Source organism: Sus scrofa, chromosome 1, assembly GCF_054392235.1.
Source record: "Sus scrofa isolate SSC_HxYL_T2T_F1_AM1 chromosome 1, Sscrofa_HxYL_maternal_Yorkshire_Landrace_v2.0, whole genome shotgun sequence".
Taxonomy (NCBI): domain Eukaryota; kingdom Metazoa; phylum Chordata; class Mammalia; order Artiodactyla; family Suidae; genus Sus; species Sus scrofa.
Window position 1 is genome coordinate 145,075,300 of NC_139383.1, and position 26,063 is coordinate 145,101,362.

At 33.5% G+C, this 26,063-nt stretch overlaps 1 protein-coding gene across 4 annotated transcripts in view; it reads left to right on the forward strand.

Moving 5' to 3' along the window:
* Positions 1-8,929: 8,929 nt before the first annotated feature.
* Positions 8,930-26,063, forward strand: part of LOC146406408 (uncharacterized) — a 146,008-nt gene continuing 128,874 nt past the window's right edge. For all 4 annotated transcript variants that reach the window (XR_014814573.1, XR_014814575.1, XR_014814578.1 and 1 more), the window contains exon 1: positions 8,930-9,030. The gene's annotated coding sequence lies outside the window, so the exon portion shown is untranslated. The remainder of the gene's footprint in view (positions 9,031-26,063) is intronic.

Consider the following 26,063-nt stretch of genomic DNA (forward strand, 5'->3'; position numbering starts at 1 on the left):
TATATGACCCAGCAGTACCACTCTTGGGCATATATCCAGACAAAACTTTCCTTGAAAAAGACACATGCCCCTGCATATTCATTGCAGCACTATTCACAATAGCCAAGACATGGAAACAACGCAAATGTCCATTGACAGATGATTGGATTAGGAATGTGTGGTATATATACACTATGGAATACTACTCAACCATCAAAAAGAAAAAATAATGCCATTTCCAGCAACATGGATGGAACTAGAGACTCTCATACTAAATGAAGTAAGTCAGAAAGAGAAAGCCAAATATCATATGATATCACTTATATCTGGAATCTGATATAAGGCACAAATGAAACTTTCCATAGAAAAGAAAATCATGGACTTGGAGAATAGACTTGTGGTTGCCAAGGGGAACAGGAGGGAGTACGATGGATGGGGTGCTTGAGGATAATAGAAGCAGACTATTGCCTTAGGAATGGATTAGCAATGAGATACTGCTGTGTCGCACTGGGAACTATGTCTGATCGCATTATGATGGAGCATGATAATATGAGAAAAAAGAATGTACACTTGTATGTGTAACTGGGTCACCACAGTGTACAGTAGAAAATCGATGAACACTGTAAACCAGCTATAATGGAAAAAAATAAAAATATATATAAAAAAAGAAAGAACACAAAAAAAGGGGAAAAAACCCTATTGGTTTGGCCTCAAAAAAAAAAAAATACAAACCATATGGCATCTTAAAGAACTCCAGTTCCCCAAGCAATCTTGAGAATGCAAAACAGTGATGGAGGCTTTACACATCCCAATTTCAAAACATATTACAAAGCTGCAGCAATTAAAACAGTGTGGTGCTGACATAAGGACAGACATGTAAACCAATGAAACAGAACAGAAAGCCTAGAAATAAACACTTATGTACATGGCCAAATGATCTTTAACGAAATACCAAGGCTACTCAATGGGGACAGCAAGGTATTTTTGCCAAATGGTGCTAGAAAAACTGGATATCCATGTGCCAGAAAGTGAATTTATACCCTCAATTTACATATGTAAAGATTAACTAAAGATGGATTAAATACCTAAACATAAGACCTGAAACTATAAAACTCCTAGAAGAAAACAGAGGGGAAAAGTTTCATGATACTGCATTTGGCAGTGATTTCTTGGATATGATATCTAAAGCAAGGTAACAAAAGCAAGGATATGAACATGGGACAAATAGGACAATATCAAACATAAAAACTTCCACACAGGAATGGAATCAATCACTAGAATACAATCTACAGAACGGGGGAAATTTTTGCAAACTGTATTAGTATTCAGAATATATAAAGAATACCTACTACTCAACAGCAAGAATAATCCAATTTAAAAATGGGCAAAAGAGTTGAATAGACATCTCTCCAAAGATGATCTACATATGGCAAGCAGGCATTGAATAAAATTCTCATCATCACTAATTATCAGGGATATGCAAACAAAAACTGCAATGAGATATCAATTCATATCCTTTAGGACAGCCATTATCAAAAACAAACAAAAACAAAACAAACAAAAAAAAAACAAAAATATCGTGTTGCTAAAAATATAAATAATTTGTAATGTTTGTGCATTCTTGCTGGGAATGTAAAGTGATGCAACAACTATGGAAGAAAGTGTGAGGTTGACTCAGTATTAAAAATAGAACTACCATATGATCCAGGAATCCTGCATCTGGGTATTTATCCAAAATAATTGAAATTGGGATCTTAGAAATTTTTACTCCTGCATTCATTGCATCTTTATTCACAATAGGTGAGATGTGGAAACAAGTTCATCAACAGATGAATAGAAAATGATATGTAGTATATACCTGTGATGGAATATTATTAATTCTTAAAAAAAAAAAAAAGAAGGGGAGTTCCCATCGCGGCACAGTGCTTAACAAATCCGACTAGGAACCATGAGATTGTGGGTTCGGTCCCTGGCCTTGCTCAGTGGGTTAAGGATCTGGCGTTGCCATGAGCTGTGGTGTAAGTTGCAGATGCAGCTTGGATCCCACATTGCTGTGGCTCTGGCGTAGGCCGGTGGCTACAGATCGGATTTGACCACTAGCCTGGGAACCCCCATATACCATGGGAGTGGCCCTAGAAAAGGCAAAAAGACCAGAAGAAAAAAAAAGGGAAATTCTATCATATGTAACAACATGGATGAAACTTGAAAACTTTATACTGTATGAAATAAGCTAGTTACAAAAAGACAAATGCTGCATGATTCCACATATATGAGCTATTTAAAGTACACAAATTTATAGAAACAAAAAGTGGATGCTGGTTGTCAGGGAATGGGGGGAGTTGTTCAATGGGTATGGAGTTTCAGTTTTGCAAGGCAAAAAGGTTGTAGAGATTTGTTGCACAATAAGGTGCATATATTTAACATTACCATTCTACAGTAGTGACCAAGATGGTAAATTTTATATGTCTTTAACCACAATTTAAAAATTGCCAGAAAATCTTCAATTATTTGGAAATTAAACAAATTTCTAAGTAATTCATGGTGCAAAGAATAAACCCCAAGGGATATTAGAATGTTTTAAACAAATTGCTAATGAAAAATTTAGTATACCAAAACTGTGAAATAACATTAAAGCAGTATTTCCAATGAAATGTATAGCTTCATATATGTGTGTGTGTGTATATATGTACATATATATATATATATGGAGAATTGCTGAAAATCCATGAGATAAGCAATAACCAACCATAAGTTACATTAAAAAATATAAGTTTAAGCCAAAGAAACAAAGTTCAAAAAGAAATTAATTAAATAGAATATAAACATAAGACAGAGTTCACCAAAGCCAATAGTGGTTCTCAGAAATGACTAAAGTTGATCAATCTCTGGCAACATTAAATGAAATAAAAAGACACAAATAATCAGTCCCAGAAATCTTAAAAGGAAGATGTTATAATTCCTTTATACAGAAACCTTTCAAGAAACAGAAGAGGACCCTCATTTTTATGAGGTTAGCATCTATATTCTATTACATATAGTTAACGTTTCTTTTGAAAATGTTTTTGTAAGGATGATTGACTGCATGTCCTTTCAGTGTTATTCTGGCGTATTGTTGAAAAGCCTACTCAGGGAATATTTACTTCTCTGGGAAATAAACTTTATTTTCATTTACTGTTTACTGATTGAAGCCTAGACTCTACGAAGATACTAAATAATATATAGATTTTTGTCCAGTAGGGATGTAAATGATTTCTGTGAAGTAGAAAAAGAGAACCACAAAAGTTACATTATTGTCTTTTAGGACATTAACCATTTTTGGTATTTGAATTATTATTCAATCTATGTTTGCATTTGATTCAAGATTCTATTTTTTAATATGCTTGGTAATAATAAAATCCAGTAATGAAATTAAGAAATAGGAAAATTGTGATTTCATCTCACTCATGAATATAAGTTTAAAAATCCTTCACAAGATATTATCAGATTAAACTTGTGATATATAAAATGATAATACACCATGACCACATTGGGTTATTTCAGGAATGCAAGGCTGATTTAACAGCTGAAAATCAGTTAATGAATTCACCATATTAACAGAAAACAAAGGCAAAAATATATGATCATCTGCAGTAGGTATAGCAAACATCATATCAAAAGTATGAAATCATGAAATCGTTTCATTTGCATTTAAGAACCAGATAAGGGTGATTTAAATCACCACTTCTATTCAAACAATGGAGAAGGCAAGAAAAATAAATGTATAAGTTAGGGAAATGAAGAAATAACGCTACTGCTATTTGCAAATTATGACTGTATAAGTAAAAAATGTAGAACAGACCTACAGACATATCCTTGGAATTAATACTGAGTGTTATAAGGTTTCCTGACTCAAGGTTAATTTGGAAAAATGGTTTCATTTATGTATAACAAGAAATAGTTAAAGTGAACCAAGCTGCCTTCTACTTTTATGTTGAGTGACTCTGAGCAAATTTTCGAAACTCTCTACTGTCATGTTCTTCTATAAAATAGGGGTGATAATACTGTATCTTAGTGATTCTATGACACACATTTTCCCATATTTTAACCCCTATGAAATTTTGATGTTTTAAAGTGATATTGTCTTAGAGTTGATGAAGTATGGTATCATATATCTTATAATGTGATTTTGAAGGTTAAAATAGTAAATACAGTACATTTAAAGTATTTACAGTAATGCATGGCACTTAAATGTTCTATAAATGTTAGATATAATTATGATTTTCTTCTATTATGTTTTCTACCAAGTTATTGTTTGCATAATGAAAGCTTCTGTTTTTATAGCTTCTTTTCGTAGAACTAGCTTATTAAGAATTTTATTATTTCTAGTATCTTTTTAAATTGCTTCCCTTGGATTTCATAAGAATTTACACATTTCAATTTCAGTATTTTTATATCTCAATTTATTCTTTTCATTTTTCAGTACAAGTTTCATCATATCAATTTAATTTCAATATTTCTATAGCTCAAATTCATTTAAGTACGTTTCATTTTTTCAGAACAATTACAATTACAATAATAATAGCATGATAATAATAACGAAAGCCAACACTAAGTAGAACTTACTCTTGTAAGTGTTTGTATGGACATCCTTGCCCTTTTTTTTTTTTGTAATAGCAGTAGTTAAATTATAGCACATCAACTCATTGAATACTATACATCCATTGATAGTACTCATTTAACAGGGTATACAATATTGATAATTGCATATTACATACCTTTAAGTGATAAAGGCACAACTGTGCCTATAGTGTGATTGTAGATATGTAAAATTTATGCATCTGAGAAAAAGACAATAAGAAACATGAAAAATAATTTATTAGGAAGGAGTTCTAGATTTTTTTTTTGCGTCTAAATTTTTATTACTGCTGAAATTAGGTAACAATCTTTTAAGAATGTTTATAATGTTTATAATCTCAGGATACTTCCACGTTAAAGGTAAGGTGAAACTTCTCAGTCTGTCGCAAATACAGAAATGTTGTGAGAAACAGAAGAATGTTTTTTTCAATATGATGCCTTTATTGTTAAAAACGGCCTTTTTAATTTATTAAAAGTGGGATGAGGGATTAAAGTTCTTCTAAGCAGTAAAGTAGTTATGGACAGAATAGAAAAAACATATATCTCAAGAAGAAATAATGATTAATGCAATATCTCCTAGAAATAGCTTAGTTTCAAATATTAGAAATTAGCTGCTATTTAATAATGGAAATATTATTAAACAATCATAATAATATGTAATATCTATTCATTAGAAAGTGGCTAATATAATCATAGAAAATGTTTAAATTGTCATGTTATTTGAGTATTTTCACTATGAATGTTAGCAATGTGTGGGGTGTCACATTATATCACGAAATCTATCCTTCTTGAGCAAATATAATCTGGTATGATACTTTGCAGCTACATATTTGACATTCTCTGTTGCTCTATTGTGTGAGTTCATGGATTGTTGATCCAAGTCAATCATGTAAAAAACATTTTCTTCTCAAAAATTACTTTTTTTGTAATAGTTTATTAAAGACAAAAGATCAAAGTCACTTTAAAAAAATAAGATTCTTAACTATTTTAAAAGTAATTCCCTTGGATTAGGTCCCAAGGCAGTTCAAGTTCAGTTTGTAGGAAGTTAGGAACTGATATCTGCTTATATTTTTTCACTTTCTTTAACTGTGACATAATGTAAACAAAGTTCATAATGAAATTATATACTCCAGTAATCTAATTCTTATTTGTTTATAATTTAGACCATAGTGCATGTGTAAGAAAATATAATATTATATACTATCTAATTGCTTCTTTTTTTACTTAGGTTGATTTCTATCACTTGGTCATGATTTGTCATTTATTTGCCTAAATGAGTGAATATCTAATGAGGGAATATAAAATCTTTCAGGAATCTAGTGTCTTCTTAACTTCCTTTTCAGCCTTTCCTGAATTATGTTTCCTAAAAGAATGCGAGGTAGTAATTGAGTCTCCTGAGAACTTTCAAACATAGAGCTTCACTTAACTGGAGACTTTCTTTCCTTATTCATGTCAAATATTTATGTGTATTTTGAATTTCTGGTTTAGACTTTTGACCCAATCCTAGTACAAGCTAAGGGTCAGTTCCATTGCATATAATGGACCCTTTAGCTTATAACAAATATTTTTGTAAAGAGAGAGAACATTTTTTAATGGACTTAGGATTGGCAGTTCACATGTCATCTTTGTGCTTAGTGTATGTCCTTCCAATCCTTCTTTCCAGTCTGCTTCTCTTTCTCATCCGTGGTAATAATAAACCTCTGAAAAGAAAGCTATGTAATAGTAAAACATAGACTGGATTTCAAACTTAGTTAATTACCTCAGGTTTAATTACAAGTTGTTCAACCCACCGTAAACACAGCTAACTGTTATTAAACATGAAAAGCAATAAATGCCTTATCCAAAAAATAACCCAGGTTAATCAGTTTAGTCCCCTTCCTGTTAATCGGATGGCCTCCTATATGCAAAGTTTTCCACCTCTCATCATCTCTTTTTGTTAGTGATATCATTTTCCACATGAGAAACAAATGCTTTTAGAGATTTTTAAAAAATACTGCATTTCCTAAATTTAGAAATAGGTTATATGGGTATTGCTTTTGCATATTTTTACAGTTTTCCCTCTAGACTAGATTATATATAAACTTGATGAGAGAGGAGCTCATGTCTCGCCTATTGACTGCCAACATAATAGTACATATAACATCATGGAGCTTGGCATTTATTAGGCATTTAGTAAAGATTTACTAAGTTGAAATGAATTAGCCAATTTTTTAATTTATCAAGGGATGACAAAGTAGTCTAGGGCCTTACCTATTTATTGCTGCTGTAGATAGAGTAGTTGTTGGAACATGAAGCAGTATATGATAGAAAATGAAGCAGCAATATAATTAGAAAGACATCATGTACTTTTAGTGTAGTGACCATAGAAATAGCATTGTCCCTTTTCAGTTTTGTGCATGTGCAAGGAAAATTTAGAGTGATTATTCACAGAAAAACATGAGCACATTGAAGATAACTCATTGGCAAGTACTGACTCTTAAAGTCAAAGTCCTTCTGTATTGCTTAGTGGCAGTTTTGATTTAAATAATAATGTATACTTAAGAACTTTACCTAATTCATATGAAAACAACATTCAATTAGAAATTAAGACACATGTACAGATTAGGTGTGGATTTTGCTTTGGCCATTTGTTCTACTTGTTAATATAGCATACATTTTGTTGTATTTCATCAAATTTTGATGAGAACATTGACAAAATAATTGATGGTATTAAGTAATTTTTTTTAGGTGTGATAATTGTATTGTGGTTGTATTCACAGAGAAAAAAAAGAGTTCTCTCTCTTCACTTACTGAAATACATACAGATGAGATGTTATAATATCTGGGATTTTCTTCAATATAATCACAGTAAGAATAAGAAGTGGGTGAAAATATAGATGAAGAAGATTAGCCTTGAGTAGATAAATGTTAAAACTGGGTGGCAGGAATACTACTCATTTGACTGTATCCGAAAGAAGGAAATCAAGTAACTGAATTACTGAACCTCCATTTAATGTTACTGAGAATAACAGGCTTGATGAGCATGAATTAGTTATCTTTGACTTTTTCTAAAATTTATTGATTAGTTTTACAGGAAAACATTCAACATTTTTTTTCAGGTTCATAATATGAAAGCCCATATAATAAGAACACAATGTTTTTATGTGAAAACCCAGTTTGAAAAACCACTTCCCAACCACTTTTGAAAACTGGGGGCAAATTGCTTTATTTTCTATCATGATATAGACATTTACTTTCAACATATATATTATGTATGTCTCCCTATTTTAAGCCAAACTTTATTAGAAATTCAGTACATAGTCTGGTGAAATTAATTGATGAAAGTTGTTCTTTCGGGTAACCTTAGTTCTCATCTTTCAAAAAAAGTGATATTTCTTTTAGAGCTACAATTGTAGTATCTCAAAAAAATGTCCTTTTCTGTTCTACTTTTAAATTCAAAATTAGGAAACTTTGAAGGAGACTATTTGGTGCCCATTATATACATGCAGTAATTCCAATCCATTGTGCCAATATGCAATAACAAATTTCTTCCAGATTGAACATAAATTTAGTTTCTACAGGTATGCTCAATGCTTTAAATTTGTTTATTTACATTACTTTGTCCTACTTTAGACTATACTATTGGTTTATATGTTAATTTGTTTATTTAATTGAACTTACATAGTGGTGCTAGTGTATGACTTTCTAATGCTGACCTACCACTGCATGATCAAACTTTTTCCCTATTGGAATTTAAATTTTTTTCTAATTTTTTACTGATGCTTTTTTACTTTGTCTCCTTTGCCTTTAATAGCTTTATATTTTTCCCTTTCCTCTGAGCAATTCACAACCTGACTCTGTGCTATTGTAGTATGATGCTTTTGCTCCTTTATATAATTGCAATACACTAAGCAGGAAGTTCCCGTGTGTCACGGCGGGTTAAGGATCCAGCGCTACTACAGCAATGGCTCAGGTAGCAACTGTGGCACGGGTTCAATCCCTAACCTGGGAACTTCCAAATGCTATGGATGTGGCAAAAAAAAATAAGTAATTAAAAATAAAAACAAAGTGTGTAATACACTTGTGTGATTGTAGTCTGTTATTCCACATTGTTCATTGACTACATTGTGTCACCATATCTACTGTTTACAATTTTCAAATATTGCATTTTCCTGTTAATAGAAAACTTCTTGCTTTTCCCTTGGTTTTTTCTTGAGTAGATGTAAATTGTATTTACCGATACAATTTCAGCTTTTTTTAGCTTCCCAATTCATCATTTCTTATTCTACTCACTAATCTTTATTCTTAGTATCTGACATCCTCAGACAACCTGTTTATGGGTAACTGCTCTTGTGAGGTGTATTGTAATGAGGATAACATCCTTGCTCTCACAGGAAGAAGACCAAAATAAAACTCCACCTCTCATCTGGAAATCATTGACTTCCCTTCTACAAAACAGTGAGTTTATGTTTTACTCAGTTATTTTTTATTACTTTGTAGTATAATTGTATATGAATGCACACATAATTACAAACTTGCTATTATGACTTTTTAACCTCCTAATTTTTGCACGTTATTGACAATACATAACAATAATAATCAGTAATGTTACTGAGCATTTATGAGATGGACACTTTTCTGAGGACTTCGTATGTATTGTATAATTTAATCCTAAAGTACCAATCACTGAATATATAACTAAGTCTTGTCATTGTCACTATTTAGCATAGCTGATAAGTTGTAGAGTGAGAACTCAAACATAGGCATCTGACCTCAAGGCCTGAGCAGTTTTAACCACTATGATATATAGCCTTTTTTTTTTTTTTAAAAAAAAAAGCACAGTTAAGACAATGTGTTTGTTCATGATGCTGAAACAGCTAATTGAAGAATGTGAAGTTGATGCAAACCAGATTGTTCTTTATTGAGATTTTTTTAAAGAATAAAACAGATTGAATTGCTTTATTTTCAATTTAAACAGTTTTATAGTATAGAAATAATGTGAAAAATAGTTGTCATCATACCTATTAAATGATACTTTTTCTTTCTCTCTTTTAGTATCATTGGCTTCTTTTTCTTTAAACTTCAAATTTATCCTCTTGCTATTTTACACATGAAATTCTTCTGAAACTACACACATACTCACACCAAAAAAAAAAAGTTAATTGGAAAGGAAATTGTATCGGTTACAGCAACACATAAGCTATTTTTAAAAATTAGATTGTCTTCAGATTTTTAAAATTAGGAATAATACTGTATTTTAAAATGCAAAAACTTGAGATTTATGAAGTCTTACTAATCTCCATCCTATGAGCTGATTACTTTTGTAGGTGACCTGGCATCTGAGACACAAGGTTTTGGTGCCCTTGTCACATGCCGTGGAGCACTGCCAAATAATTCTGGGCACACTGACAATGTTCTACCAAAACTCAGGCTGTGCATTTCTCCATTCTTCCACTTCAAGGCTTTCTCTGAAACCAAGGGAGCTTACTTAGCCCTTGTGCCAAGGAAGCTTGGAATATTGAGGGAGATACTGCCACTTGTAGCAACACTCAACCAACGGGAGACAGGATATTGTGAATAAATACAGCAGCCTGAAATTCTTCAGATGAGCGATTCTGGGCCACACTCTCCAGAGTTCCTCAGAGAATTCCCATTAGAATTGATCCTTTGTTTCTCAGATCATTAACTAACTCAACAGCATTGTTGGATTTTCTTTTCCTTTCTTACACCCTATACTTTCTAACACTAAAGTATAGGGTGTAAGAAAGGGATTTACCTCCCAAATAAATTTTTGGGATTTACCTCCCAAATAAGTTAACTTTATCCAAGTTCTCATTCTAGATACTCTTCTAGGACAGTCTAAGCTAAGACAAGGATTTAAAATTGAATGTATAGATAACTTAAAAACAGGTTTTTTTGACTCCTGCATCGTAATTTCAAAATTAAATTAAATTTTGAAATTAAAATGGTACTCTTTAAAAATCTTTTGAGCCCTATGCACAAGTTACAGAGTAGCATGATTTATCTGGTTCAGGAATGATATATTTATGTATACCTGAAATGTACATCTCAGACCTTCAAATCTATATTTAAAAGTAAAAACTTTGGGGAGTACCCTGGTGGCTCAGCAGGTTAGGGATCCAATGTTGTCACTGCTATGGCATGGGTTCAGTCCCTGGCCTGGGAACTTCTGTATACCTTAGTGCAGCCAAAAAAAGAAATACAAGCAAAAAACTTTTGAAATCTTGGAGTTCCCATTGTGGCTCTGTGGTTAACAAATCCGACTAGGAGCCATGATGTTGCGGGTTCGATCCCTGGCCTCGCTCAGTGGGTTAAGGATCTGGTGGTGTAGGTCGCAGGCGTGGCTTGGATCCCGCGTTGCTGTGGCTCTGGCGTAGGCCAGTGGCTGCAGCTCCAATTTGACCCCTAGCCTGGGAACTTCCATATGCCACGGAAGTGGCCTAAAAAAAAACCTTTTGAAATCAGAGTTCCGTTGTGGCTCAACAGAAATGAATCTGACTAGTATCCATGAGGACACAGGTTCAATCCCTGGCCTCACTCAGTGGGTTAAGGATCTGTCATTGCCCTGAGCAGTGGTGTAGGTCTCAGACATGGCTCAGAAACTGCATTGCTGTGGCTGTGGCATTGGCTGGCAGCTACAGCTCCAATTGACCACAATTGACCACTAGCCTGGGAATATCCGTATGCCATGAGTACAGCCCTAAAAACACCACAAAAACAAAAAAACCAAAAAAAAAACCACCAAAAAAAAAAAGCTTTTGAAAATATTTAAAAAGCATTTGTTACTGTATATTTACCTCCTTTAACTATGCATAATTTACTTGTTAAAACCCAATGATAAGAGAGGGGATGTGTTTCTTCAACTTGACATTTTATTCTACAGGATGTTATTTTTTTTTTCCCTAGGAATTCTGTTTTATGGAACTATATAAGGAAAGTGTTGACTTGACATCTGTCATTATAGATTTCATTTATTGCTTTCTTTCTTTCTTTCTTCTTTTTTTTTTTTTCTTTTTTAGGACAAAAATCAGTGTGTTCAGGAAAAGTGAATTAAAAAAGTGTTTTAAGTGTGGCTGCTCAAATCTTTTCTTCTCTCCAAGGTGATAATTTAGTTAGTACTTAGTGAGTAAGGAAACTACTTTATAAAATTCAGAAAAAGAATTAATACCTTTTTTTTTTTAGTTCTAAGCCTTCCCAAAATCTGAATCTGTGAATATCTGATATTAAGTGACCTTTAGTGATGAGTATCAGCTGTCTGATGATATGTATTTATTTGAGAATTCATAAATATCAAGGTGATAAGGGGAAAAAGTAAAACCTATAGATTTGAAATATCTCTGAAATGTTTTCTAAAGATTTATGCGAATAACCGTGGCTTCTTTCTATAGTTACGTCTCTTAGATGCATGTGTGTATGTACGCCGGGTGTGTTGTCTGCTTCCTAAAATGCTTTTGTTAACACCATAATTTTAAATTAAGTTTTTCAGAAAGCTGTTCCTGCTGTACATTTTGGCATCTAAGATTAGGTCAGTAGCCATAAATCTCATTTATGTACTTAATGCAAGGGAGACACTGCTGTCTTGGGACTCATGTGAGCCAGATTTCTTACTCTGCCCCTCTTGTAAGATATTGACATATAAACAAAATGCTCCCATTTTGTCTTGCGTCTTTCTTCATTTAAAACTTTAAATAAAGAATGCTTATGCAAGGTTCTTTTTCATTCATAAAAATGGAAATCACTCCTGGTGACTGCATGAGTAGGCTTGTATTCTTGTTCACGAATTCACATGATAGATCACCCCATAAAATCTTTACGTTTGGCTTGTGCAGCTGAGTTCATGACTGAATACAGAATGATAAAGAAGCCTTAGCATTTTGTGGAAAGAAAAGAAATCATGCCTTCTAGATGGCCCTTAAGCTAGCTTTTAACTGCCTGGAAATCAGCTAGAAATATATAATCAAACATTCCATTAAAGGCACAGTGTTCAGTATAAATCGTTAGGTCATAATCTGTAAATTAATGCAAAAGAATTCTTCAAAATTTATTTGGTTTTCATTATATTTGCATGGAAATTTGCCAATCCAAACGTATATTTATATTTTTTTAACCTTTTTATCCATTAGAAGTTAAAATAGAAATGATGGATTATGTCACTAGCCAGTCCAACAGCCTCTTTCCTTCAACACATTGTAGTGTATTTACTGTTTTAGCTATATTGTTTTCACTTTCTGGCAAAATAGTCAGTTTTTGATCCTGGGTAGAAAATGTCAGTGCTCACATTTCCTGTAGGGTTTTGGCCTTTTTGTGAAAAGGTAGGGGAGAGCTAAATGAATTATGATGCTGTCATCTGAAGAAACCACAGTGTAGTTCTGTGCCAAATTTTTGCAAGAACAGAGCTAATCATCTGCTAGTATAAGCCTTTCTTTGAACCCTACCAGCAGTTCACTCAGGCTTCTGCCTGTTCTTTTTCATGCTGTGAGACTGTAGCCTACCAAAGTCCTTTTAACCTTCCCTTTGCAATGTTAATTGATTTAATAACTCCCAAAGAAGACAAATTTTGCCAGGGGAGTTTAGAAATCTAAATTTAGGAATTTAAAATTTTACAACTGAGCTTAAGTAATATTAAAACTGAGTTGCTTCTTAATAAAATAGTTTATGGATAATGCATTTGTCTTGTATTAATTTCTTTGAAAGCTGACACTCTTCTCATCCTTCACAAATCTGTTTTCCTAGATTTTATAGAATAACCTATATTACCAGATAAAATTTGTGTTATAATCCTTGAAATATGTACATTCTGAATGTGAATATAACTAATGTATATTGTAATCATCTGATAATGTAGTTAGCTATGCTTAAGTGCCTGTCAATGATCATTAATTTATATATTCTAATACCTTTTCCTAACCCCTAAGGAAGTATCCTTGCTTGGACTAATGGCATTTTGTCCTTACCCATTTGGAACAATTCATATAGGGAAAAAAATCTTGATATTAAAGATTGTGATCTATGAGAATTCTTCAATTTAATTTTTCAACAATCAATTTATAACACTGTTTTTAGTTTTAAATGATTTTTCATTTGATTTATCTTTCTTGATAAATAATTTTAAGTCTTTGTTTCCTTTTTTCTACCTTTTCTTCTTTTGGCCAGCCCTATCCTAGGATTCCTTCGTTCTGTAACATGTATTCAGTAAACATGTTTTAGTGCCTATTCTGTGCCAAGTACCATGCTACATGATGAGTTTACTACAAAGAATGAAATACACTTATTCTCTACACTCATCGGATTTAGAGTCTAGTGGAAATAATACTCATAACTCTGCAAGAAAAAAGATAAGGGAAGGAGAGAAGAATACACCTAACCTAGATTTTTTTCCAGGTGTCTAGGGAGATACCAGGTGAAGATAGGAGAAAGTAGGAGAAAAATGCTGCCTGTCAGAGGCAATAAATAGCATTTTGAGGCCTAGAAGCAAGAGAGTATGATGCTAGAGAAGACTTGAAAATAGTGGCATAAAAGGGAGGCAGAAAAAAATTATTAATGTAAGTCGACCTACAAGCATGTATTGAGTGTGTATTATGTGTGGTACTATGATATGCCATTGAGGTACAAGGACAGCTGAGGAACAGGTCCTGCCCTCAAAAGGGCTTATGTGTAATCTTCTGGCAGCAGAGTATTCAGTTTGTATCAAGGGATTAAGATGGAGTATTGTGAGGGCTTGGGGCTTTTTTGTTTTTGTTTTTTGCAAAAATAACTCTGTAGACTATTTCAGGAATTGTACTTTTATTCACGAAGTCTCTCACAGCCATCTTACCTGCCTTAGCTGAAGAGGCAGCTGCTTTCAAACTGTCCTAGATATGTTTCTGCCCCCATCTGACAGCTTCTGCTTTTTCACAATGAGGAAAAAAGGAGCTTTCTTTAAATCATTTTTCATATATATATGTTTTTCTAATTTCATCCTATTGCATGGGAGTTTGATGGTTCTTGTTAACAGTGAAGATGAAAGAACTAACAATAGCAATCTCCTAAATCATAATAGAGTTTATTATAAATAAACAATGTAGAGTCTTAGCATCATGCCCTTATAGCTGAGAAGGTCCATAAAAATCATTTGGTCAGGAGTCAGGCAGATAACTGAGGAGTGAAATGGTCCAGGTATAACATGGTAGGCTTGAGAGGCTAGAGAGTGTATGCTGAGTCTAAAGTTATTCAGAATACTCTGTGCATCTAGCAAAACATGGACTTAAGGCCACTGAATTGACTCACCTGTCTCATTTCATAGAGGAAGAAACTGGGGACTAAAAAAGTTAGAGACCAATATCTCACAGCAAGTTAGCAGCAGAGAAGGGACTAGAGCCTTTGAGTCTCCTGACTTTGAGTCCAGTGACTCATCATTGTTTAAAGAACCTTCTGTAAGGATTTTAGATAGAATGTTTTGTGTAGTGAGATTATATTTGATTTCAGATAGGCAATTTTAGAAAGCTTTTACAGATTAACTAGATCACAATTTCTAAGTGAGAACTAAAATGAATAATGCTTCAAAAACTTGCTTGCAGCTGGAATTGCACTATAGAGTAAATGTATAACCAGAACAGGCAGCTTCCTGACAGATTCTCTTTATACCAACTTTGTTGAGAATTCCATATATATACCACAGGTGTGAACTTTAAAAAAAAAAAACCCAAAGTCAGCAGAAGGAAGAAAATAATAAATATCAAAATGGAAATAAAAGAGGGAACAAAACAAACAAAAGCAGTATAAAAGATCAAAGAAACCAAGAGATACTTTTAAAGATAAAAAAATTGATAAACATTTAGCCAGGCTCACTAAGAAAAAAAGAAATAGGATTCAAATAAACAAAATTAGAAATGAAAAGGGAGAAGTTACAATTGTTATCATGGAAGTACAATCATAATGAGAATACTATGAAAATTATGCACCAAGAAATTGCACAACCTAGAAGAAATGGAGAAATTCCTATAAACACATAGTTTTTCAATACTGAATCAAGAAGAAATAGATCATCTGAACAGATCAATTACTAGTATTAAAATTGAAGAAGTGGAGTTCCCGTCGTGGCGCAGTGGTTAACGAATCCGACTAGGAACCATGAGGTTGCGGGTTCGGTCCCTGCCCTTGCTCAGTGGGTTAACGATCCGGCGTTGCCGTGAGCTGTGGTGTAGGTTGCAGACGGGGCTCGGATCCCGCGCTGCTGTGGCTCTGGCGAAGGCCGGTGGCTACAGCTCCGATTCAACCCCTAGCCTGGGAACCTCCATATGCCGCGGGAGCGGCCCAAGAAATAGCAACAACAACAACAAAAAAAAAAGACAAAAAAAAAAATTGAAGAAGTAATCAAAAAAACTCCCAACAAACAAAAGTCTAGGACTGATTGACTTCACAGGGGAATTCTACTAAAAATTTAAAGAAGAGTTAATACCTATTCTTCTCAAATTATCCCAAAAAAATAGGAAAGAAACAATCCCAAATTTATTCTATAAGGCCAGCACTGTCCTGATACCAAAACCAAAGACACTATAGAAAAAAAAAATTTATAAGACAATATTCCTGATAAACATAAATGCAGAAATCTTCAACTAAATATTAGCAAACCTAGTTCAACAGTGCATAAAAAGAATAATACTCCATGATTAACTGGGATTTATTCCAGGGATACTAGAATGTTTCACTAGTCAAAAAAATCAATCAACATGATAAACCACATTAACAAAACAAAGGATAAAAAGCACATGATTTTACAATAGATGCATAAAAAGCATTTGAGAAAATTCAACATCCATTTCCAACAAGAAACTCTCAACAAAGTTGATATAAGGGAACATATTTCATAATAATAAAAGCCACTTTTGACAAACCCACAGCTAACATATAGCATAATAGCTATATGCTTTTTCTCTAAAATCAGGAACCAGACAAGAATGTCCACTCTTGCCATTTATATTTAACATAGTATTGGTAGTCCTAGCCACAATGAACAGACAGGAAAAGAAATAAAAGGTATCCAAATAGGAGGGGAAGAAGTAAAGCTGTCACTATTTACAGATGGCATATTATATATAGAAAACTCAAAAGGACTAATAAACGAATTCATTAAAGTTGCAGGATACAAGGTCAATGTATGGAAATATCTTGTTTTTCTATACACTAATATGTACTACCAGAAATAGAAAGAAAGAAAAAAAAAAAAAACCCAACCCAATTACCATCACATCAAAATAAATAAAATACCTAGGAATAAACTTCCAAGTGAAAGATCAATACTCAGAAAACTGTAAGACACTAATGAAGGAAATTGAAGATGATACAAATAAATGAAAAGTTATCCTATGTTCATGGATTGGAAGAATTAACATTGTTAAAAGTCATACTACACAAAACAACCTATGGGTTTAATGCAATTCCTATCAGAATACCATAACATTTTTCACAGAACTGGAACAAATAATCCTAAAATTTGTATGGGATTACAAAAACTGTGAATAGCCAAGGAAATCTTAAGGAAAAAGAACAATATTGGAGGTATCACATTCCTTGGCTTCAGAGTATGCTTCAGAGTATACTTCAGAGTATACTACAAAGGTACAATAATCAAAACAGTATGGTACTAGCACAAAAACAGACACATAGCTCAATGGAACAGAGTAGAGAGCCCATAAACAAACATACAAATGTATAGTCAATTAATATACAATTATGACAAAGGAGGCAAGAATATACAATGGAGAAAAATGGTCTCTTCAACAAGTGGTATTAGGAAAACTGGGCATCTACATGTAAATGAATGAAATTAGGACATTTTCACAAATCATCTACAAAAGCAAACTCAAAAGAGATTAAATTTCTAAAAGACCTGAAACCACAAAACTCCTAAGAAAAAGCATAAGCATTACACTCTTTGACATAGATCTTAGCAACAAAATTAAAACAAAAATAAACATATGGATCTAATAAAACTGAAAAGTTTTTGCAAAGTGAAGGAAACCATCAGCAAAAAAGGCAATCTACCAAAGATATTTCCAAGTGGTATCTCTGATAATTGCTTAATATTCAAAATGTAGAAAATACTCATAAAATTCAATATAAAAAAAAACCCCAACCTGATTAAAAAATAAGCAGAGGACCTAAATAGGCATTTTTCAAAGAAGAAATACAGGTGACCAACAGGCACATGAAAAGATGTTCCACCTTAGAGTCATCGGGCAAAGCAAATCAATACCACAATGAGAACACCTTACAACTGTGATAATGGCTATCATTTGTAAGACAAGAAATAACAAGTGTTGCCTAGGATGTGGAAAAAAGGGAACCTTAGTACACTGTTGGTGGGAATATAAATTGTTGCTGCTACTAAGGAAAATAGTATGGAACTTCCTCAACAGTTTAAAAGTAGAACTATCATATGTTCCAGCCCCTGGGTATGCATCAAAAACATAATTTCAAGATCTGTGCACCCTAGTGTTCATAGCAGCATTATTTATGATAGCCCAGGGGAGGTACGATGTTTAGTGACTGAATAAAGCCAGAGAAAGACAAAACTGTGTTTTCACTTATGTGTGGAATCTAAAAAATAAAATGAATGGACAAAATATAACAAAACAGAAACAGACTCATAAATACAGAGAAAAACAACAACAACAAAATGGAGCTCCCTTGGTTGTGCAGTGGTTAACAAACCCAACTAGGAACCATGAGGTTGCGGGTTCGATCCCTGGCCTCGCTTAGCGGGTTAAGGATCCAGCATTGCCGTGAGCAGTGGTGTAGGTCGCAGATGCGGCTCAGATCCCAGGTTGCTGTGGCTCTGGCGTAGGCCAGCAGCTACAGCTCTAATTAGACCCCTAGCCTGGGAACCTTCGTATGCCATGGGTGCGGCCCTAGAAAAGACAAAAAAAAAAAAAAAAATGCAGGGAACAAACTAGTCATTACCAGTAGGAAGAGGGAGGTTGGAGCAAGATAGGGGAAGAGGACTAGGTGTAAAGTAAGTAAGATACAAGGATATAATGTACAACACGGGAAATACAGCCAATATTTTATGACAAATTTATATGGTGTATATTCTATAAAAATATCAAATGTTGTACACCTAAAACTAATATTGTAATTCAACTATATTTATTTCAATAAAAAGTTAAAAATTAAAAAATACTAGTATGGGATGAATAGTAAAAAGAAATGTTCTAGGATTTCCCGTCGTGGTGCAGTGGTTAACGAATCTAAGAACCATGAGATTGAGGGTTCGATCCCTGGCCTTGCTCAGTGGATTAAGGATCCGGCATTGCCATGAGCTGTGTGATGTGGGTCACAGACATGGCTCGGATCCCGCATCGCTGTGGCTCTGATGTAGGCCGGTGGCTACAGCTCCGATTAGACCCCTAGCCTGGGAACTTCCATATGCCACAGGAGCAGCTCAAGAAAAGGCAAAAAGACAGGAAAAAAAAATAAAAAAGAACTGTTCAAAACATCAGCTTGGGAACTGGAAGCTTCAACTGAGGAATTTTTACATAACTCAGTGCAAAATCACAAAGGGGTGAAAAAGTATCGGATTGTTATATTTGATGCCCTTTGTTTCTATTTGGTGGGTTGTAGGTTCCTCAGCTTCATATGATTGCATGTATGTGTTTAATCTTTCGGAGACAGAACACAGGAAATGTTTGAAGTCATAAATGGAATTGTTGGAAAGCTTTGAGAATGACAGAAGTCACAATGAGAAGGAATGGTTTTTAACTAACTGATGCATATATCTTTAGTATATTCTTCATCCTGTTTTTGTTGGATTTAAGGAAAAGTGCTGGTCTGTCTTTCCTTTCATTCCCCTTACTCCCTTAAGTTTCTATTTATAGGTTTTTGGAGGATGATCTGACTTTATACAATAAATACACTTATATCTCTACTGTTGTAGCATCTTCTGAGATTCTTTATAATCTCCTCACTATAAAAAGTGAATAATTAGCTAAATTTTATTTCATATTTATTGTATGCCTGACCCTAACTCATTTATCCTTACCCTGTGAGTTAGATACTGTTATCCCCACTTTACAGATGATGAAACTGGGGTACTTAGAGGTTATCTGGACCAGGTTTATACAAGTAGTCAGTTGGTGGGATACACATAAACAGCTGGCTCTTATGCTTCGGCTTTTAGCATCTATTCTGTATAGCCTCTTCAGTGATACACCTATAATTTAACTCTGTTATTGAAAGGTTAAGTAAATATAAAGGTACTTTTATCTAGCTATGTAGCTTTAAATTTTTAAGTGAGAAATTTAAGTATAGACATTTGTCATAGGTTATAAAATAAATTACTTCCAATGTAATTCTAATAGCAATGGCTTCTCAGTGCTGATGCAAAACAAATACTTACTGGATGAATTCTGTTGGTGAATTTTAATTAGTGATTATGAAAATAATTTCTCACTGTTACTAAAGCAGTTTAGCAGCAGAATCACTTTAGAACAGTAGCTCATAAATAAATTCACCTTGGACAAACAACAACAACAACAACAAAATGGAGCTCCTTTGGTTGCTGGGAACCTCCATATGCCGTGGGTGCGCCCTAGAAAAGAAAAAAAAAAAATGATACCACTTAGGGTGAACAATAGACTTTTGTAAAAGTGTCTAAATGGAGCAGTAACTAAAAAGGTGAGCTGTCAACTTCACTATTTCGGAAAGCCTCTGACTTTGGGAACAAAGCGATGCTGACAAAGTCACCTCTACTATTCAGAAGTGAAAGTTTGATAGCACTCTGTAAGCAACAATATCCCATGAAAAAAAAACAAAATGTTTCCCCACTTTCCCCAAGTTGCACATTTTCTTTGTTTTTGTCCCATAGATATGTCCATTGAAACACAACCAAAAAATGTTTCAACACAGACATAAAACCCAAATCTCTATAAGACAGCTTGTTTAAAGGCATTCATAGGAAAATGGCATGTCTAAAATATGTTATACCTTAATAACATCATCCTTAAGTAGAATGTTTTTTAAATGTCATGTTCAGAAATTGACCTTAACTTTTTACAATTCCAGTTTAATTACTTTATGTATATACTATATAGGATTGAGGAGAGATAGTTTAAAATTCTTCTTAAACTCATTCAGAAGCAGTGTCTTCATTATTTTGCCTTTATTCTTTCATTAACTATGTTTAAATAAACTAATATGTGAGTGAAATTTTTAAAATTTGGTGAAAATTAAGATCTTTCCAAACATTCAAATATATTCATAAATTCATTAAAAAATTATTTAGGAGTTCCCGTCATGGCGCAGTGGTTAACGAATCCGACTAGGAACCATGAGGTTGAGGGTTCGATCCCTGGCTTTGCTCAGTGGGTTAAGGATCCGGCATTGCTGTGAGCTGTGGTGTAGGTTGCAGACGCAGCTCGGATCCTGCGTTGCTGTGGCTCTGGCATAGGCCGGTGTCTACAACTCTAATTCACCCCCTAGCCTGGGAACCTCCATATGCCGAAGGAGCGGCCCAAGAAATGGCAAAAAAAAAAAAAAAAAAAAAATTTGGATTCCTACAAGCAAATATATTTAACCTGAGATTAACATGTTGTCTGTAGGCATATAATATGGTTCAAAGCACAAGTACAAATTAATAATCTGATAATTTTTACTAGTCAAGGATACGTCCCAGAATATATAACAAATATTTTGGAAAATATGGAAGAAAAATTGAGAGATATGGAAGGAAAATCTGGGAGGCCCCCCTTTAAATAAATAGAACAGAAATAGATGGTAGAGCAGAGGTCATTTTTGAAAAATAGAAGACAATTGTTTTTAGTTATTAAGGACAAAATTATTCAGAAAAAAAATCCCACCCAAAGCTATTGGATGGTATCAAGTTACATTCCACCACTCTAGGGCAAAAGAGAAATGAAGTAATACAGAAAGGGCAGTGAGAGAAAATATTAAATAATACAGGTATAATACAACCAAAACTTACTAGAAGATGACATCAATGAAGATTGAGAAGCAGGAAGATATATGTCTGTTCAGAATTGTCTTTTTTTCTGAGAAGTATTCCATTGTATGAATGTACTATAATTTATCCGTTCTATGATGGACATTTAGGTATTTTATAGGTTTACAAATAATATTTCTGTGAATATTCTAGTACAGATCTTTGGTTCATATATGTATGCATTTTTATTGAGTAGAATTCCTGGGTTTTCTAAAGTAGTTAAAACAATTTACACCCCACCAGCAGTGTATTAGAGTTCCATTTATCACATAGCCTCACCAACACTTTGTCTTATCAGTCTTTTTAGTATTTAATATCCTAGTGAGTACATAGTGATATCTCATTGTATTTCTAATCTGTAGTTCTCTGATCATATTTTCTGGCCACTCGGAGGTCTTCTTCTGAAAAGTACCTGTTTAAGTTTCTTGTACATTCTCCTACAGGATTATCTGTCATAATTTTTAATTAATTGGTAAGAATTCTTTTTCTGTTTTAGATGTGAGTTGTCAGATATGGGTGTTGCAAAATCATCTTCTATACTCTGGCTTCCCATTTTAATCTCTTAATGATGTCTTTTGATGAACAATTCATTCCTTTTCTTGTCTTTTAAGGTTAATGCATTCAGTGTCTCATTTAAGAAAAATCTTTCTCTGTTTCAATGTTATGAAGACCATATGGTCTTCCAAAAGCTGTATTTTGTCTTTCACATTACAAATATGGACTATGAACACTTTGTTAAATTACTCTTCAAAATTACTATTCAAAAAGTTTGAACCAATTTATATGCCTACTAAAATGTGTGTAAGAGTTCCAATTTACTCAGACTTGCCAAATCTGGCCCAAACTTCCTATAATTAATATCTTTTATTTCTATCAATATGGCAATTATGATGTAGCTTTTTATTGTTATTGAAATATGAGATATTCAAGACATACAAAAATGTTAAAAAATATTATGTAAAAAACACATTCATGTATCCATAGTCCAGAAATTTTTTTTTGTTATATATAGACTAGTTGAAATAGTTTTCTAAATGCAAGAGATGAAGCACTTTCAGAGTCTTGGTCAACCATCTCTTATTTATAACGTTAGTGTGATAACAGTTTCTAACAAAATTACTGGCAAAGTAAATTTTCACAAATGTCTGTCTCAAATCATTCTGGGGGTGAGAGGTTTACATCTGTATAAATAAACGAAATTTTCACTTATGAATTGATACCTGGTATGAAAATTATGTTTCTATGTGAAAATCACTCAGTTTAAAACTCTTGGCATTAAAATGTCATGAACCTAAATAGTGCGATGGAATCATGGGAAGGATCATCTCCAAAGGATTAAAAAGCAATAGAGTGTCTTAATGGTCCCAAAATAGCATTGCCTAGCACACTTACTCGATATAGACTTGCTCAGAAAAAAAGAGATTGGCCATAGTAATAGATGACGTTCAACTTGTGAACCTTTGGCCCATATCTTGTCTACTGCTGTTTGGGAGTAGCTGTTGGTAACCAGAACACCTCATTTTACCAGAATGATAATACAAAGACATCTGTGTCTCCCAGTCAACATGAGTAGAAGCAGCTCCATTCTAAGGGTATTAAAAGCAAGCAAACCAGCCAGGTGTTGCCAGAAAATGGGTCAGGAAACCCTTAAAACCTGAACATCTTCCTCAAGGAATAGCTCTGGGTTGGGAGCCCCAAGTCGCAAATGTAGACACATTCTGTGTAACATGATTTCAATTCAAAATCTCTCTTCAGCTATTAGACACTTTTTAAACCACAGATGTGAGAGTGGAAAGTTTCTAATTCTCCTTACTACTTCTATACAAGAGAAGTTGTAGAAGAATTCTTAAAATCCTTTGACTATTAGTGGTATCCTCTGTTTCCTGGGTATAAATTATGTTGAGTGTCGTATTTATCAAAGACTTTCAAAACAGACAGGAATAGTAAAAGCTCATCTGGGCCAAATCTTTACTCTTTGGCAAAACTTTACTTGAACTCTGAAAAATAGCAGTCTGTTTTTCTTTGAAATGTACAAAAAAATGAGACTCAAAAATCTTTCTGATAGTCAAATGTTTCATAATTCTTAAAGCAAGAAGTTCCTTATGAATGGGATTTTTTTTCAGATTTTAACACTAAATCTTTAATACTTCCTTAGGGATTTTCCTTTACCTTTTTTTTTTTTTTTTTATCTTTGGTTCACTTTTAAGTATTAACTTGCATGTCAGGCTATAACATTTCAGAATAATTGAAATTCATTTTCTTAGTACTTCAAGAAAGAATGTAGTCAATGTATGTTGAATAAGTAAATTTAGTGGCCCACAAAAGAAATGGATGCAGCATCCCAAGAATGGCTCTTTGCTGGTGCATGAAACAAACTGGTTAATATATTTGACTCAATTTTTCAGTGTAAAAAAATAAAATAATGGTAATTTTATTTTTATTAGAGTAGTTGATTTACAGTGTTTTGTCTATTTCTGCTATACAGCATCGTGTATATGTATGTATGTATACACATTATTTTTTTCATACTATCTTCCATAATGTTCAGTCTCAAGAGATTGGATATAGTTCCCTGTGCTTTACAGTAGGACCTCATTGCTTATCCTTTCTAAATGTAATAGTTTGCATCTACCAATCCCAAACTCCCTGTCCTTCCCACTTCTTCCCCCCTCCCTCTTGGCAATGACAAGACTGTTCTCTAGGTCCTTGAGTCTTTTTCCATTTTGTAGATAGGTTCATTTGTGCCATATTTTAGATTCCACATATAAGTGATATGTGGTATTTGTCTTTCTTTTTCTGACTTGTTTGTTATTATGAGAATCTCTGGTTGCATCCGTGTTGCCACAAATGTCATTATTTTCTTTTTTATGACTGAGTAGTATTCCATTGAATATATGTACCACATCTTCTTAATCTGTTCATCTGTTGATGGACATTTAGTTTGCTTCCATGCCCTGGCTATTGTGAATAATTCTGCAATGACTATAGGGGTTCATGTATCTTTTTGAGTGAAAGTTTTGTCCAGATATATGCCCAGGAGTGGGATTGCTGGATCATATGATACTTCTATATTTAGTTTTCTGAGGTACCTCCATACTGTTTTCTATAGCAGTTGTATCAATTTACATTCCCACTAACAGTGAAGGGGGATTCCCTTTTCTCCACATCTTCTCCAGCCTTTGTTATGTGTGAATTTTTAATGGTGGACATTCTGACAAGTTTGAGGTGGTACCTTATTGTAGTTTTGATTTGAATTCTCTAATAATTAGTGATGTTGAGCATGTTTTCATGTGCCTACTGGTCATCCATGTGTCTCTGTGTCTTTGGAGGAATGTCTATTTAGGTCCTCTGCCCATTTTTCAATTGGGTTGTTTGTCTTTTTTGCTGTTGAGTTGTATGAGTTGTTTGTATGTTTTGGAGATTAGGCCTTTGTCTCTTGCTTTATTTACAACTACTTTCTTCCATTCTGTAAGTTGTCTTTTTGGGGTTTTTTTATGTGTTTCTTTTTCTGTGCAAAAGCTTTAAGTTTAATTAGGCTGCAAGGTTTATTTTAGTTTTTAATTGTCATTATTCTAGGAGGTGGATGAAAGAAGATGTTGCTGTTATTTTTGTCAAAGATCATTCTAGGACTTTTATAGTATATGGCCTTACATTTAGGTCTTCAATTCATTTTGAGTTTATATTTGTGTATGGTGTTAGAGAATATTCTAATTTCATTCTTTTACATGTAGCTGTCCAGTTTTTAAAGCACCTCTTATTGAAGAGACTGTCTTTCCTCCACTGTGTGTTCTTGCCTCCTTTGTCATAGATTAGTTGACCATATGTGCTTGGGTTTATTTCTGGGATTTCTATCCCGTTTCATTAATTTGTATTTCTGTTTTTGTGCCAGTACCATACTCTTTTGATGATTGGAGTTTTGTAGTATAGTCTGAATCCAGGGAGTCTGATTCCTTCAATTCTGTTTTCCTTTTTCAATATTTCTTTGGCTATTCAGCATCTTTTGTATTTTCATACAAATTTTAAAATATTTTGTTCTAGTTCTGTGAAGAAAGCCCTTGGTATGATAGAAATTGCATTGAATCTGTAGATTGCCTTGGGCAGTATAGTCATTTTGACAATATTGATTCTTCCAATCCAAGAGCATAGTATATCTTTCCTTCTGTTCATGTTGTCGTTGATTTCTTTCATCAGTGTCTTATAGTTTTCAGGTCTTTGCCTTTTTAGGTAGGTTTATCCCTAGGTATTTTATGCTTTTTGATGCAATGGTAAATGGGATGGTTTCTCTGATTTCTCTTTCTGATCTTTCATTGTTAGTATATGGAAATGCAATCTATTTCTGTGTATTAAATTTTATATTCTGCAACTTTACCAAATTCTCTGATGAGCTCTAATAGTTTTTTGGTGGAATCTTTAGGATTTTCTATGTTCAGTACCATGTCATCTGTGAACAGTGATGGTTTTACCTCTTTTCCAATTTGGATTCCTTTTATTT